The sequence below is a fragment of the Rattus norvegicus genome, chromosome 8 (genome assembly GCF_021556685.1).
Source record: "Rattus norvegicus strain SHRSP/BbbUtx chromosome 8, alternate assembly SHRSP_T2T, whole genome shotgun sequence".
NCBI classification, from domain to species: Eukaryota; Metazoa; Chordata; class Mammalia; order Rodentia; family Muridae; genus Rattus; species Rattus norvegicus.
Window position 1 is genome coordinate 77264041 of NC_141541.1, and position 15883 is coordinate 77279923.

At 45.7% G+C, this 15883-nt stretch overlaps 1 protein-coding gene across 2 annotated transcripts in view; it reads left to right on the forward strand.

The window, feature by feature from the left end:
- The window catches only part of Rora (RAR-related orphan receptor A), a 733322-nt gene that overhangs the window by 228354 nt on the left and 489085 nt on the right, over nucleotides 1–15883 (forward strand).

The following is a 15883-nucleotide window of genomic DNA, read 5'->3' on the forward strand; positions in this document are numbered from 1 at the left end:
GGTTGGGTTTTTTCCCCTCCCCTACCCCTTCCTACCTTGCCTCTGAACTTCTCAGAGGTGGCTCATTGGCTCTGATGTTCCATGTCCCACATCCTGACTCTGCATCCCAAGGGAGATGTGAGCTGACAGTTAGGGCCAGCACTTCAAGCAAAAAAACGGAAACGTGAGCTGTTCTTGGTTGTGCGATACAGTTAGTCTATTTTGAAAACTCTGCCTTCAAAGAGGCTGATCTGTTAACACATAGATAGGTGCCTATTGGGGTTGGGGATTTAGCTCAGTGGTAGAGTGCTTGCCTAGCAAGCGCAAGGCCCTGGGTTCGATCCCCAGCTCCGGAAAAAAGAAAAAAGAAAGAAAAAGATAGGTGCCTATTTCCTTACCCTGGGAGAGATGCTACCGGACACTTCTGCACTGAAAGAGTTAGCTCCATCGCAAGCTAACTCAGTGTAGCACAATGGTGATTTCCTTCTTTTTGTCAGCCTCTCGCAGCCCAAGTCTTTCTCATCCAGGAAATGGGTCATTATTGGCATGCTCTTTCCAACTTGAAGATGGACTCCAAGTTGACTTATTGAGATTTTTCTAGAACTCGGTCTTCCCCTTCCCTTGGCTCAGTCTTCAGTTTCTAAAACATTGTTTTGACCCAGCATTGGTAGACAGAAGGATTTCATTTGGTGATCAGGCAAGCCAGAGGCGGGTGTTGGGTGAACCTTCTAGAAAGCAGTGCATAAGGCTTTTGTCTGTATGGAAAGGCAAGATGCAGCAACTCTCGAAATACTTTAAGTTTCTCCACTGAAAAGGGGCTTGTTTTGGTTTTTGGTTGGTGATGTTGTTCCTTCAAATAATTATCTTAAGCTCAGAAGCCATTTGATACAAGCTTCAAACTACAGATGAGGAAGCAGAGATATAAGAAGGCGGGCTGTTTACTTGACGAACAGTCTCTCCAGGCCTCCTAAGTCCCTGGCTGCCAGAGGTCCACATGACTTTCTCCTTTTTCATCTCATGTCCCCATGAGCTTGGTGGCGTATCACATGGCCTCTGCCTTTCCTTCTCTGTCCTCTAACTGGCCGTCTTTACCCAACTCTCCCCAGATCTGTCATAAGTCAACCAGTTCCTTTTCTACTTTGTCCCCTATTTTGCCCCCCTCAGAGTGTAGTGCCTGCCATCATCTGCCCCGAGTAGCCCCAACACCTTCACCTTTGAACTGAGATCTGGAATATTCTTAATGTCATCAGCCTTGTCATATCCTGACTTGATTCCTTTCTGGAATATTCTCTTGGGTATGATGTCAATCCCTGTCTTAGTGTCTCATTAGCATTTCTTGACTATTCACCTAAGACAGCCTGTGCCAAGGCTTTGAAATGTGTATATTTAGTGCCTCAAAATGCCCAGTTAACCTTATGTAAATCTGTATAAGCCACGGGGCAACCTGGTGAAAGTGTGATTTGGTAAAAACAAACATTTCCATTTAGTAAAAGGAACATGTTTTCAGTTCTTGTCATCATCATCAAGAAATCCTAACCATCAGATGTGTTTTCCAGAAAGATCTTCTTTAGTTAATAATTTTCTGGGGGGAAAAAAACACTATTGCTAAGTATAGCCCATAATTTTACATCTGTTAAGTGATTTGAACTGTAAAATGTTAACATTTTAAAAAAAAGTTTGCCTTTCCAGCTGTTGATCCTCTCTAAAGAGTTGCAGTTGGCATGCAGGACACCCCTCTGGCAGGCTCACAGAAGTTCTGTGTGCAGGATGCCTCTGTCTTTCTAACAGGCATGCGGAAGTTCTATTTTGATGCCTTCCGGGGGCAGGGTAAGTTTTTGTACAGAATTCAGCTGGTTTTGTTTTCTTTTAACATACAACGTCTGGTTAGAATTTACCTCCAAAACCTGGTTTACTTGGAATGGCCTCTGTACTGTGAAGGCGGGAGCTTCTTTGAAGCTGGAAGGAAGCAGGACCTCCCCTAACCCCATCCTCTGTCCCCCATTCCTTCCAGCCCTGTAAGGCTCCCCTTCCCTTCTTGCCCGCATGCACAAACTAGCCCTCAGCCATCACAGACAGATGGGCAGGAAGTCTGGAGACTGCAGCAGGAACCTGGCTGCCCCAAGCTCCAGCATTTACGCGGGGGAAGAAAGAAAGCGCATACGTACTTATAGCCTACTTTCCGGCTTTCACTGTGTGAGCACCTCCCCATACGGTGTGCGCATGTAAGATCCCGAGTCTCGAAGGAGGACGAACGTTCATGCAAGCAAGCCGTGAGGGGGTGACACTCAGGTGTGTAGGGGACACAAACTCGAAGGGTGCGAGCTGCCTATGGGGGAACATGACTTGGTGGCAGTGTGCTCCCCCTGTTTGTTTTGGGAACCCTGTACTCACACACGCTCTGGGAACCCTCACAGAGTTTTCTAGTAGAGCCCTGTATGCTGTGAGAATAATTTTTCCATCAAACAGTGAGGGGTTTTAATTGCTCGGCAGCCCATTTCTCAATTTAAATTATTTTTCATACCAGGGGTCTGTAGAAGATTTAATTTGAAAGAGAATTCTACTGCTTAAGAAAGCATCTTCTTGGTAGCCACCACATGGTGACTTTGAATCTTTCGTCTAGCTCCAGGAGACTGTAAATAACTATAGCAGAATCCAGTGTGGTTGGTTATCACATTCGGAGCCCCCCAAGCCCCCTGAAATCAGCCCAGGTTTACTATCCACAGTGGTTTAAGAATTGCCCTCCCCATAGACTGGGGACAGTGACAGCTCCAATCTGGCCATTCTTTCTCTGAGCTGCCCACTGTGCTACCTAATCCTCCTGTTTCTCTCACTGAAGAATGAGCTTTGTCACACTCCTCTCCCAGTGTGTCCAGGGCTCGCCAGTGTGAGCAGAGGCTCTGCAGACCGGAACAAGCTAAGAGAGATGTGTAGGGTCTACCAAAGGCACTGAAACATCTTGGCCTCACATGCTGGAGGAAGGCACATGAGGGAACTTGTCCTAGAAGAAACCCACAAAGCCAAGCAAACCAATGTCTAGGTGTAACCTCTCCTATAAGATTCTGAGAGACCAGCTGAACGACATCCAACAGATCTCATTAATTCTATACAGAAGCAATGAGTCTCTCCCATCTTTGGTGTGGGAACTAGGGACTGAACCATTGCACCAATATCTGCATGCATGTACACACACACACACACACACACACACACACACACACACACACACACACACCATTCTCGCCATGGAAGGTAAGGTATACTGACTACATGCACAATAATATGATCTTCAGTTAAGTGGGCGTAGTGGTTTCAATGGTATTGTGGCTCCTTCTACCTTTTCTCTGGCATTTCTCAGAGTTCTAGAGGAGAGGGTAATTCATCCAACGAAGCAAATGTTAAGCTCCAAATGACAGGAAGTGAATCTGTGCTAATAAAAAAGTCCCTCAGTGTCTTCCATTCCAGGGACGGAAGGCTGGGACAATAGGAACTATGAATCTGGTCTTTTTAAATGCAAACTATTATGCAGAACTTATCTATAAGTGTATTTTAAGAAGATAAACATTCGGTGCTCAAGTCTAGCACTGGATTATCTTGTTTTTAAATACATATTTATTCGAGTTGCAGTGACTCCTGGAAAATATCTTTTTTGGAGATGATTTTAATCTTAATAAAGGTATTGCTTTCTAGAAGCTGGTGAAAGTTATGACTGTCATATTTGCTTTAATATTTTTAGTAGATGATGCCATTTAAATAAATAAAACACACGCACACATATACACATAGAGAGAGAGAGGGAGAAAGAGGGGGGAGTCTTGAAGACTCTTGTCTGGCATACAAAAACAGTAGATGTCTGTCAATAAACTATTTTCCTTTTCTGAACATCGTTAAGAAAATATTTGTTTCACTGTTACGTGTATACACGTGTCTGAGTGTATTGACGTGCAAACTAAGTACATGCAGAAGCCTGCAGAGGTCAGAAGGGTCTGGAACTGGAGTCACAGAAGGTGGTGAGCTATACTGTGGGTGCTGGGAACCGAACTGGGGTCCTCTGACAAAAAAAGAAAGCACAGTTATCAACTGTTGAGTCATCTTCAGCCCCTGAGCCTTTTTTTTTTAAAACTACAGATCTAATGATGGGTTTAAGGGGCTGGAGAAATATCTTAGCTAGTAAAGGCTTGCCTCTCAAAAACACAAAGACTTGCATTGATATACGAGATTACTGTGTTCACTAGCTTTTGCTGTAATCCTAGTGCTATACAGGTAGAAAGAGGTGGGTCCTATGGAGTTACTGACCAGCCAGTCTAACCTAACTAGCAAACTCCAAGTCAATGAGAGATCCATTCTCAAAAAACAAGGAACCCGAGGAACAACGAAGTTCATTCCCGCCCCCAGGAGTAGACCTCATAATTGAAGGCTTGTTCACTTCCAAATCTTACCATTCTCTTCCTATTTTGAACGTATGAAGTCACATCACATAAATAAGTGTGGTCAAAGATATCAACATATTGCCCTGATTTCTGGGTACCCCACTAACACTCTTGAAATCAAGATCATTGAGAACAACTGCTTCACACAGTCAGTTTACTTTTACATTAGAAGAAAACTTAATTGGCCTGGGGAGCTAGCTCAGTGGTTGAAGTGCTTGCTTTACATGTCTGAGGACGTGAGTTCAATCCCCAGCATCCATATTAAAAGCAGCACATGGCCTATCTTGTGATCTTAGCATTGGGAGGCAGAGGCAGATTGCTAGGCCCCGATGGCCAGCCAGCCTAGTCTACTTGATCAGTTCCAGACTAAGAAGATAACTTGTCTCAGAAATAAATGAGGTGAACAGTGTCTGGTGGAATAACACTAGAGATTGTCCTCTGACCCCCATCAACACTATACCTGTGCACGCACAGCACATGAGCACATGCAAGAACTATAATCTAATAATTAGTTGTATTGCTTCCTCCTCTCTCACAAAACCCTTTTGAATGCACCCTGTATTTTGTCAACTCCTGCAAAGCTCATTTATGGATAGTTTAGAATTACTTCTGAATCGTTTAGAAGTATCTTTTCTGTAAGGCATCTGATACAGCAACAGAAGGTAAGCGTCTCCTGTGTGTTTTCAAAGTGGCTGCCTCCAGGACTAGGCTGCTGCAGGCTCCAGTGTTGCTGGAATCTAAGCCCTTAAATTCTCAAACCCATGTGCAGGTATAATTAACATCCAACTAAATACACCGATGAGATATCAAGTGTGCAGTGCAATGAGTCTGCGATGAGTGTAGACAACTGTCTACATCTGTATTAAGCACTAAAATTAAGCGAGAGACAGAATGCTTCAACCCTCTAGGTGCTCTCCCCTGCAGAGGGCTCCCTTTGATATCTTCGTGCCTCATATTGGTTCTCTTTATTTCATTATCAAATGTTGAAGAGGGCGAAATGCAGCAAGCAGGGAAATCGCTCTCCACTTTGAACTTGACTCCAAGTATCGATTGCTTTCCTTAGGGTGAGTGGCCAGCAGTACACTCTTCTTCACTGTGGGGACATGATTCTGTGTCAGCCAATAGATACGGCACGTTCTTCGATGTCAGAACTTACCCAGGAGCCTTCTTTGTCTTGTTGGGGAAGCCCCCAAATATGCGAGAAGTCCCCATTCAGGCCGTCTAGGAGGACTTGAACCGGATGAAACCTGGGATGCTGAGAGCGGGAGCAGGGTCCCACCTGGTACCACAGACCTCTGACCCAGTGGGGGAAGAAAGCCCTGGCAGTTGAAGGAAAGAGAGCTTGTCAGTGGGAGGATGAGGACGGAGGAGAAAGGCTGTTGCCTTTCTGTTAGAGCAGAGTCAAGAGATAGAGTGGTGTCCACAAGATTCCCACCAGGAGACTTCTACATAGTCAAGGCAAACCAAGCAAACCCAAGTCCTGTGCTGGAACCACACACACACACACACACACACACACACACACACACACACACACACACACACACACACGTACCCTCGCCTCTGTCCCTGGACTGCTAACAACCAGCTCAAATTGGCTGATTTCCCCACGTTTGTCATGGACCCAGCTGCACTGCCTCAGCTGAGCATCTGTAGGAAGGAAAGCAAAGAACCAGGAAGAAAAAAGACACTTTCAAGTCATTATTCTTCTTCATTTCCCTATTCTCGGCCCCGCCCCTCGCAGGCTCCACTGCCGTGCCTTTCTTCGTCGTGTTCTTTATTTAAAAACTCTTTTTATAACAATCTTTCCCTTTATGTGGTGCGAGCCCCTGGCATCCTTCCAGTGACCTGTCTGCAGAGGGATACTCCTCCCTCCTAATTAGGCCTTTCTTACCCCACTTCCGACTTTTCCTTCTCTTTCTCTCCCTTTTAAAGCTTCTGGCCCTTGACACTCTGAAGCCCCAATGGAATAACCACACTTGCTAAAATGAAGAGTCCTCAGAAAGGTGATAGAGTTGGCTTCTTCAAGGAGCCCTGAAAATTCACTCAGACCCATGATTCCAATGGAGCAGAGCACCTAGTGATGCCAAGGAAAGATGGGTAGTGACGTCTTTATCCCCGTCACAGACTCCATGCAGTGTATACTGGGCAACTTCTCCTCTATTCTTGGACCACTTCATGTGTGGATCCTTGTGTACGTGAGCCATCATTTCTGGGTTATGTTCCTGTAGGATTGGAGGCAGGAGCGTAGGATTATGTGCGTTCCCTTGAAATGATGGTAGGAGCTAGAATCTAAGGGCAAGAGAGCCATGGGTGGAGACAAGACAGGATGATGGACCTAGAGGCCATTGTCCTGGGGCTTGTGAACCAGTTGTCATAGAGGGAATAGTGTTTGATGCTTGAGAAAGGGAATGTGGATCTGCTGATCTGCAGAAATGGTGGCTTTGATATCATCCATCCTCTAGGGTTTAAGTAGCTCGGTCAGTATTAGCTAGTTTCCTGGCTGCTATGACAACTTATCCAATGAAAACTGCTTAAGGAAGTAAGGGTTTATTTGGACCTCCAGGTTAATGGTGCACTCTGTCATGGCTGGAAGTCATGGCTGTGCCACAATTCACCTTGCCCAGAAAACCCCTCATAGTTATGCTCTGAGGCATCTCTTGAGAGATTCTTCATCCAGTCAAACTGATAATCAATATTAACCTCCATGGATACCCCATGTACCGTCTCACTCACATATAATTCCCAGTTTAACAGTGTAGGGAGGTGGGTCCTTTAAATGGTCATGACTAGATGAATATCTTGCAGTTATGGATTTCTGACAAAAGGCAGCTCAGGTATACTTCCACTTGCTCTCTTAACCTTTGCACTCAGACCTGGTACGGTAAGACACCTACCATGGGAAAGATCTAGAAGGACCATTCTAGGCATCCGCTTCCATCGCAGTGAGCCACCTTGGCTAATATTTATAAACAACCCTTCAGCGAGGTTCTGTAATAATGCACACACTAATGATGTCGCACTTCCTTTGAAGGGACTCTCTTCTGGACATGATGGTGCTCGCCTGTAATCTTGGCACTCGGGAAGCAGAGGCAGGAGGTCTCTCAGTGATTGCCCTATATTCTATAAGCTAAAGGCCTGAGCCAAAGGCAGTGTGGTCATGGGAACCTTCAGAACATGAGAAGAAATGGGGCCCTTTTGGACCTTCTCTATTGGGGCCCACACTGCTCAGTCCCGCTGCTTTGCTTGGATCCCACCAATACCTCCTGAGTCAGATAATGACCTTTAGCGACCTCTACTGAAGCTCTTGGAAATAAGCTTGTTTGTTCAGACCAGACTTTGAGAAACACAGGGTTTTCTTTTGCCTTCAGATTGTTTTATTGATTTACTTCAGTGTTATCAAGTGACCCTACAGAGCTTATGTCGGATGAAGGTGACAAGGCACTGTCTTCCTTTCCATAGGTTTTAGCTATTTTTGTTGTTGTTGTTGTGCATGTGGGTGGATGGTGGTGGCATCTGTGATGTCCACGAGGAGGCCAGAGCATCTGTCTCTATTGCTCTCCCCTTACTGCCTTGAGACAAGATCTCTGCTTGAAGCTGAAGCCTGCCATTTCCTCTAGCCTTGCTGGCCACTGAGCTCTTAGGGTCCACTTGTTTCTGCCCACTACTGTTTGGATTACAGACACACAAACCATGCCAGCTTTTTTATTGGTAAAGGCAAAGAACCGTGTGGCTGGGGGAGGGGAGGGGAGGGGTAGGGAGGGGAGGGATGATCTACAAAGAAGTGACCAAGTCAGTGGCAGTGCGGTTCTAGATTGATCCAAGGAGGAGGAGGAGAAAGAAGAAGAGGAGGAGGAATAGGGTGTGGAAGAGAGGAAGAGGAGGAGGAAGAGGAGGAGAAAGAAGACAGTGATAGAAATAACTAGAAAAGTGCCTGTGAGTTCTGCAGCTAATACTAGTGTACAAATGTCAACCTCTTAGCTTTAACAGATGCATCGTGTCCTGTGTGTGGTCAGCAAGGTGAGCTAGATAAATTCTATTCAGGAGTTCTGACCTGTCTGTATGCTTGATTTTTTAAATTTATTTTTCTAATATTTATTTGAAATTACGTGTGTTTGTGTATGTGAGTCCCTCAAAGGCCAGACAAGAGTGCTGAAACTGGAGTAAAAAGCAGTTGTGGGTCACCTGATGTGAGTACTGGGAACTGAACTGGGGTCCTCCAAGAGAGCAGGGAGAGCTCTTAACTGCTGAGCCATCTCTCTGGCGCCATCTGTGTCCTTCTACACAACTGAAGTTAGAAACCATTTTCTTTTTCCTCCCTAACTTACACGGATGTGTCTTAGCAGTTCTGTGACATCTCCTTTTGTTTTCTATGGAAATATTTTATTGAAATGCCGGGCTGTCAGAGAGCAGTCTGATGAATTACAAACATGTGTCTCACATCCAGTCCAACACCGGAGGGGCCAACACTGCTGCAGAGGTTTTAAATCTGTCACGGGCAAGCGGAGTCCTTCTCCATAAGCGTATAACGTGTTTTGCCTCCGCACTCATAGGAGCAGTACCTTGCACGATGGCTCTGTATCCTGCAGCTGACTGAGATGGATCGCTGGCAGAGGGGGAGGTCAAGGTTAAGGTGGGGATATTAGAAAAGGTTACCAAAGCCAGATGCTCTGGGTATCTGGGTTGTTCTGGAAGGTTGTGTTATAGTCTCCAGTTTGAAGTTGGGTCTGCAGATTGGATCTGTGGAAGTCTATGAGCTGGGTTTGCCATAACAGCGTTTCAACTACTACAAAAACATTTTTTTCTCTCTCTTTTTTTTCCTTCTAGGCACATGCTTGCAGATGGTTGACCAATTTGTTGTGGGATTAGTGGGTTTGGATTAAACCTTCTGGTGAGGCCGTGATTTATGTGCATTTGACGCTGTTAACTCTATTTCTCATTTTCCATCTGGCAGTGCCTCGCTTCTTCGTGTGGAGTTGTGCATCATATTAAAGCATAGGTCCTCAAACTGTAAGTGCTCTGGTGTCTTCTTCCTAGAAGCTAAGATGTTCCCTTCACCATTCTTAGCCAGAGATACATGCACAACTCCTTGGAGCCTCGTTTCTCCCTGTTTTCCATGCCTTCCTTTCATCTCCTGAACCCCAAACTCAGCCCATCTCTGTCCCAGTGGCTCCTTGTTTGGAACTCTGTTATTGATTGCTAAAGTTGCATTTAAGGCATAGAGCATTTATGACATATAAAAATTGTGTGTATGCCATGCGTGGATGTCTGTGTGTAGGTGTGTGCACATGAGTGAGGTGCCAGGGGAGGCCAGAAGAGGGCATCAGATTCTCTGGAGCTGGAGTAACAGTAACTTGTGAGCCACCAGATGGATTCTGGGAATTGAAATCTGCTCCTCTACAAGAGCAGAAAAAGCGCTCTTAGCCAGAGTCATCTTTCCAGTCCCTACTTAGAAGTTTTATACCGGCTTTGTTCACTTAACACCTGTTTTTCCTGAGGCCACGAGACGATTTTATTTACTTACAGTAATTTTTTAATCTTTTATTTGTTAGACATTTAGGTTGTGACTGATGACTTTTGCTTGTTTGTCTGTTTTTATACCATTTTAAATGACATTTTATGTTTTTAAAACTTTACCATCCCTGTTATTCCGTTTATTTTCCTCACTGGGGCCAATTTTTTTTATCAAGAAAAATTCTTATGTATGATGTTAGTATGATACAAATCTCTTAAAGTTTTAAGGACTTTGAATATGGATGCCTTGTCAGGATAAGCCACGTGTGTCTAGAATAGCCTAGAAACTTCCTCCTTTGTCCTGTGTAATCTTGTGCCTATAACACCCATGAACATCCAAACCGAGGAGGTGGGATACAGCTTAGCTGACTGGATACTTGCTGAGTAAACTGGAAGCCCTGGAGTCAGGCCTGTGATCCTAGCATTCAGGAGGTGGGGTAGGAGAACTGAGTTCAAGGCCATCCTCTCCTCCATAGCACATGTGGGGTCATTTGGGGCTATAGGAAACTCTGACCTTCCTGAAAGAAGGAAGGAAGGGGGAGGAAGGGAGGGGAGGGAGGGGAAGGGAAGGGAAGGGAGGGGAGGGGAGGGGAGGGGAAGGGAAGGGAGGGGAGGGGAGGGGAAGGGAAGGGAAGGTCTCTCACTGACTTGGAAGGGAAAGGAAAAATGAAAGAAAATGCACAAATTCTTCCACCCAGACTACAGGATTTTAAGCAATTCTACCATCTTTTTCTGTCTGTGATGTGTACTACACACATTAGTTCGTTCAGACCTTTAACAAGCTCAGTGTCATCTTCGGGGTTCTTCCAGTCTAGAAGCCAGTCCAACGCCTGGAGTCCTTCCCGCTTGGGTCCAGAAGACCGAGATGATCTCCGAACCAAAAACTCATTTTCTTCCCGGCGGCTGGGTTTTGTGTTCGCCCTGAACGTTTTCACTTTTACAGTTTGCATCAAGTCATTACCAAATGAAGGAAAACGAACAAGTTTGGCTCATGCTAATTCACACAGCGGTTGTTAAGCATTTCAGTAAATCCAGCCTGGATCTGAGCAGCCTGGGATGTAGAGACGGAGAGAGCTGCTCTACTGGGTTATTAGTAACTCCCCTTAGCTGAGCAGATCAAGGGTTTGAAGGTTTGCCCCTGCCTGCATTCTCTTTGAAGATTCTATTCAGTTTTTATACTTCCCAATACCCAGTGTGTAAGTCCCATCCTATGGTGTGGAAGTGCACATTGAAATGATGTCTCTTGTCCCTTTGTTAGCAAGACTCCCTCCCCGTGTGGGTGTGGCTCTTTAGGTGCAGGTAGACAAGGATCCTTGGACAGGTGCGTGGGGAAATAGCTCTGTAATTGTTTTACACCCTCTATGCTTCACTCAGAAGCAACCTTGGTCCTTCTAACGCTCACCAGTCTCCGTTGTTGGGGATGTAAATATTGGCTCTTTCATTAGCCATCTCTAATCCAGAAATAATCGGTGTTGATAGAGTCACACTATTTAGAGTTTGTGGGGTTCCCAATAATTTAGTTTACTTTTTATTTTGTTTTTTTTTTTTTTACAGTTTGTTGCAAAAAGCACCAGGTTGGGTTGCCCATTTTCGCCTCCTTAATGAATGAGTTACCACCCAATCGTTGTACAAAACAAGTATAGTGGTATCTTTAAAAAATGGCTAATTAAAAAAAAAATCACATGCAAGCCCTCTAATTCCAAAGTATCCTAATGCTTTTATACTATTAATTGTTAAGTTAAAATTTCATTTATTATCTCATTAAGCCTCCCGAGTACATAAACTCTACAACAGGGCATAAGCGGAGCTCCTTAAAACAGAAGTTATATTTGATCTAACAAGATAGAGCCTGTTGCTATTGATTTGCCTGGGAAACAAAAAATCTCAGATCTCAGCAGGCGCCAAATGAAACTACTGGATCCATGAGTTCACATTAGCACAATTAATCACACGACCTCGGGCTGTTTGAGTTGAGGTTAGAAGTCGGTAATCTCTTACAGAAATAATTATTTGGTGAATTTTAGTCCAGACAACTCCAGAGGCCATAGGATGGAGACAGGGATCAGAGGCTCTGAAGGCTGGGTTCTAATCTTGGCCTTACCACGAACATGTTAGGAGAGCCTGAGTGGGAGCCTCACCCCTACCTACCTCAGTTTCCATGTCTTCTAGCAGGCTGAAAGCACCAGTTCTCCCCAAAGTGTGTATGCAGCAGAGATGAAAAGATGTGCTTGTGTCCACACAGAAAGGAGTAGGTGAATGGATGGAGTGGCATCATTCACAGAAAGCAAGAGGTAGACGTGGTTCAGGGTCCGTCAGCTGATACACAGCTGTGCAGAGGGGACAGGCAGGGTGGAATCAGCTTCAGCTATGAGGAATGAGGTATCACGGCCAGTCACAGTGTGAATGAGCTTCACAGGCTATTAGACTAAATGGAGGAAGCCAAGAAACAAGGTGGAAATACCGTGTGATTGCTTCGTTTCTGCACAGCCAGAGTCGTGTCAATGCAGACAGATAAAGCAGGCCAATGGACGGATGGCTACTAGGAGATTAGCAGGAGAGGGGATGAGAGCAGGGAACACTAAGTTATGTCATTTCTAAACCCAGGAGGAGCTGATTGTAAAATGGCAGTGCCCTCTGTGCCCTGGGTGTCCCAGAATTGTGCAGTTTTATTTGTGAGTATCTGGATGTACACGTGTGGTCCCCGAATAATTATTTTTGTAAGATTTAACTCCCTAGGACACTGTTCGCCTTGTCTGTTTGAGACAAAGGCTCTCACTGACCAGGAACTTGCCACATAGGCTAGGCTGACTGGCCAGGTAGTCCTAAGGATCCACTTGTCTCTGCCTCCTCAGTACTCGGACTACAAGTGTGCGTCACCATGACTGGCTTTTTTCCCCTCTATACATGTGTTCTGGGATTGAATTTAGGTACTTACGCTCACAGAACAGACACTTTAGCATTGTGCCGTCACACCCCCCCACACACACACACACCTGAACTGTGTGCTTTAAAATGATTGCATGCTTAGCAGATTTTACTTCTATAAAAATAAAAATAAATTTAAATTTAGAAAGCACACCCTCAAGGTTACTAGGTTTAAACTAGTACTATAGACAGAAGGTCTCAAAAGTCACCGCCCTTTGTTTATCCCGTCTTTCTTGCTCTCCCCTTCCTCTTCTGCACGGTTCCGTCCTTCTCTTAGTGTACAAGAGTGATACCGTCGTCCTTCCATCAGAAAGGCGGCTGGGAGAGATGGGTGTGGGGAGACAAAGGTTGCTAGGCAGCTGCAGCTAAGGCTGTGACGGTCCCTGTGAACACATGTGTACACTCGCTTGTGCGTTTATATCGTCAAGAGTGCTCTAGGTGACCTGTGTGAACCTCGGGGTCCCTGGGAGCGGCTGTATCATCTGCAGTACTTCATCCTGGGCAGGCATTTCCTCAGGAGGGAGCAAGGCGTAGTTCTGTTCCTCTAACTACAGAGGATTCCTTGGGGGATGGGCATTGGTTAGTGAGCCACGTGTTCTTCCCTTGGCTATGATGTGTACATATTCCTACCAATGGAAGGAAAAATAGAATAACAAAGCCCGAAAGGGGGTACACTCATGGGTAACTTTCACTGAAGGAACGTTTGGAGCTTCTAAGTGTCACAAGTTGCTGAATCCCACACTCTTGAGGATTGTACTAAATCGGTCTCTTGTGATTTCAGTCATTTCCTGAGCTGAGTGGGGGTCCCTGGCTTCTGACTCATGAGTTAACCAACTGAGATCCAGAAGTACCACTTGGAACCGCCCTGCTTATAGCACGAAATGACTGATGATGGTGATCTCTGCTCTTGATTTTCCAAGCCAAGAGGAATGAAGACATCTTCCAGTTGATGGGATGATGTAATCTATCATCTCCCTAGGGAGTGCCTCTCCCCCGGTCCTCCTCTAACTCTTCAGATCCGCTTTGAGTTCTGTTTGCTATCATATTTGCTCCCTTACTGTTTAGTTCTTGCAATGGTTGATCTTCATTAGCAGCCTGACAGTGTTTAGAATTTCCATGGAAAAGGACTTCTGGGTGTGTCTGTTGGTGGGGGGTCTTCAGACTGGAAATGGAAGGGCCTATGAATGTGGATGGGGGTGGGAGGGTTCCATGCTGAATAAGGAGAGTAAGTTGAGTACAAGCCATCATTGCTCTTGGTCTCAAGAACTGTGGATTCAGTGTAACCAGCCACCTCATGCTCCTGCTGTCCCCACTATGATGGGCTGTACCCAGAAACAATCAGGCAAAATAAACCCTTCCTTCCTTAAAAGTTTCTTTTGTCAGGTATTTTGTTCCAGCAATGAGAAAAGAAACAAGCACAGTTTGCCTCATAAAGTCTGGTCAACTGCCTGGGAGCTTCAGTGAGAGTGGAGGCCGAACCTGGGGGAATAAGTGTGTTTGTGACAGGAGCAGTGGACAGAGATACATAAAGACCTTGTGCAGTTCGGCTGAAGCTGTGAACTAAATGCAGCAGTCTGTCTGTCTGCATCTTCTCTGGGGACCCAGGGTCATGACCACAGTGACAGTTAGTAGCTTTGTAGTCTCAGACTGGTAGCCTCTAGATCTTGGCCTTGATGTCTTATAGACTAGAAGTCTCCTCTTCACGGGGCTCTCTGGAGAACAAAATCAAAGTAACCCAAATGGTCTCCAGACAGACACAGAGAGTGATGGATTCTCTTCTTTGAGGAGGGAAGGCTGCCTCATTGTCTCCAAGGATTCTGAGGAGGCAAACCAGAAAATGCTGTAGTAGTTTACAGGTCACACACACCCTGAAGGACACAGTTCTGGAGAAAGGGATCCATAGGCGGCAGGAGCCATTAAATTATAATGCCCACCAGTTTTGAGCTTCTTAGTCCTTGTGTCAACAACATTTTGTAATGGAGCATCTCCAATGCTGAGAAGCTAAGGACCATGCTTCTCTCTGGCCTGATCAACATTAAAATCCTGTGATGATGTTTCCACCACCCAGCACTGTTTTAGTAGGCCTCAAAGAATGAACAGAGCTAGCTAGGTCATGAGTGTATCTTGGATAGCAGTGATTGGATAGACCATCCTCTGGGCAAGAGGGACTAGTAGTGGCTTAGCCATAGAGGTAAGAATGAGCAGTTCAGTGGAGCTATGAGCCATTATCAGTGAAGGGTTGGGGTGGGTCAGGACATCATGGCCCATTGTGCTTAGTCTTGAGTTCTGTCCTAAGCACCTGTTTTCACCAGATGACCACAGCTTGCTTCCCAGATGATCCTATTTGTGCTGGATATCTCTCTCTCTCTCTCTCTCTCTCTCTCTCTCTCTCTCTCTCTCTCTCTCTCTCTCCCTCCCTCCCTCCCTCCCTCCCTCCCTCCCTTTCTCCCTCCCTCCCTCCCTCCCCGTCCCCCTTCCCCTCCCTTCCCCCTCCTTCCCTCCCTCGTCCCCCTGTGTATGTGTAGGCATGTGTGTGTGTATGTGTGTGTGTGTATGTGTGTGTAGACGTGTGTGTGTGTGTGTAGACATGTGTGTGTGTGGACACGTGTGTGTGTAGACACGTGTGTGTGTGTATGTGTGTAGACGTGTGTGTGTGTGTGTAGACACGTGTGTGTGTGTGGACATGTGTGTGTGTGTAGACACATATGTGTGTAGACACGTGTGTGTGTAGACACGTGTGTGTGTGGACACGTGTGTGTGTGTAGACACGTGTGTGTGGACACGTGTGTGTGTGTAGACACGTGTGTGTGTAGACACGTGTGTGTGTAGACACGTGTGTGTGTGTAGACACGTGTGTGTGTGTAGACACGTGTGTGTATGTGTGTGTATGTGTGTGTGTGTAGACACGTGTGTGTGTAGACACGTGTGTGTGTGTAGACACGTGTGTGTAGACACGTGTGTGTGTGTAGACACGTGTGTGTGTGTGTGTGTGTGTAGACACGTGTGTGTGTGTGTAGACACGTGTGTGTGTGTGTAGA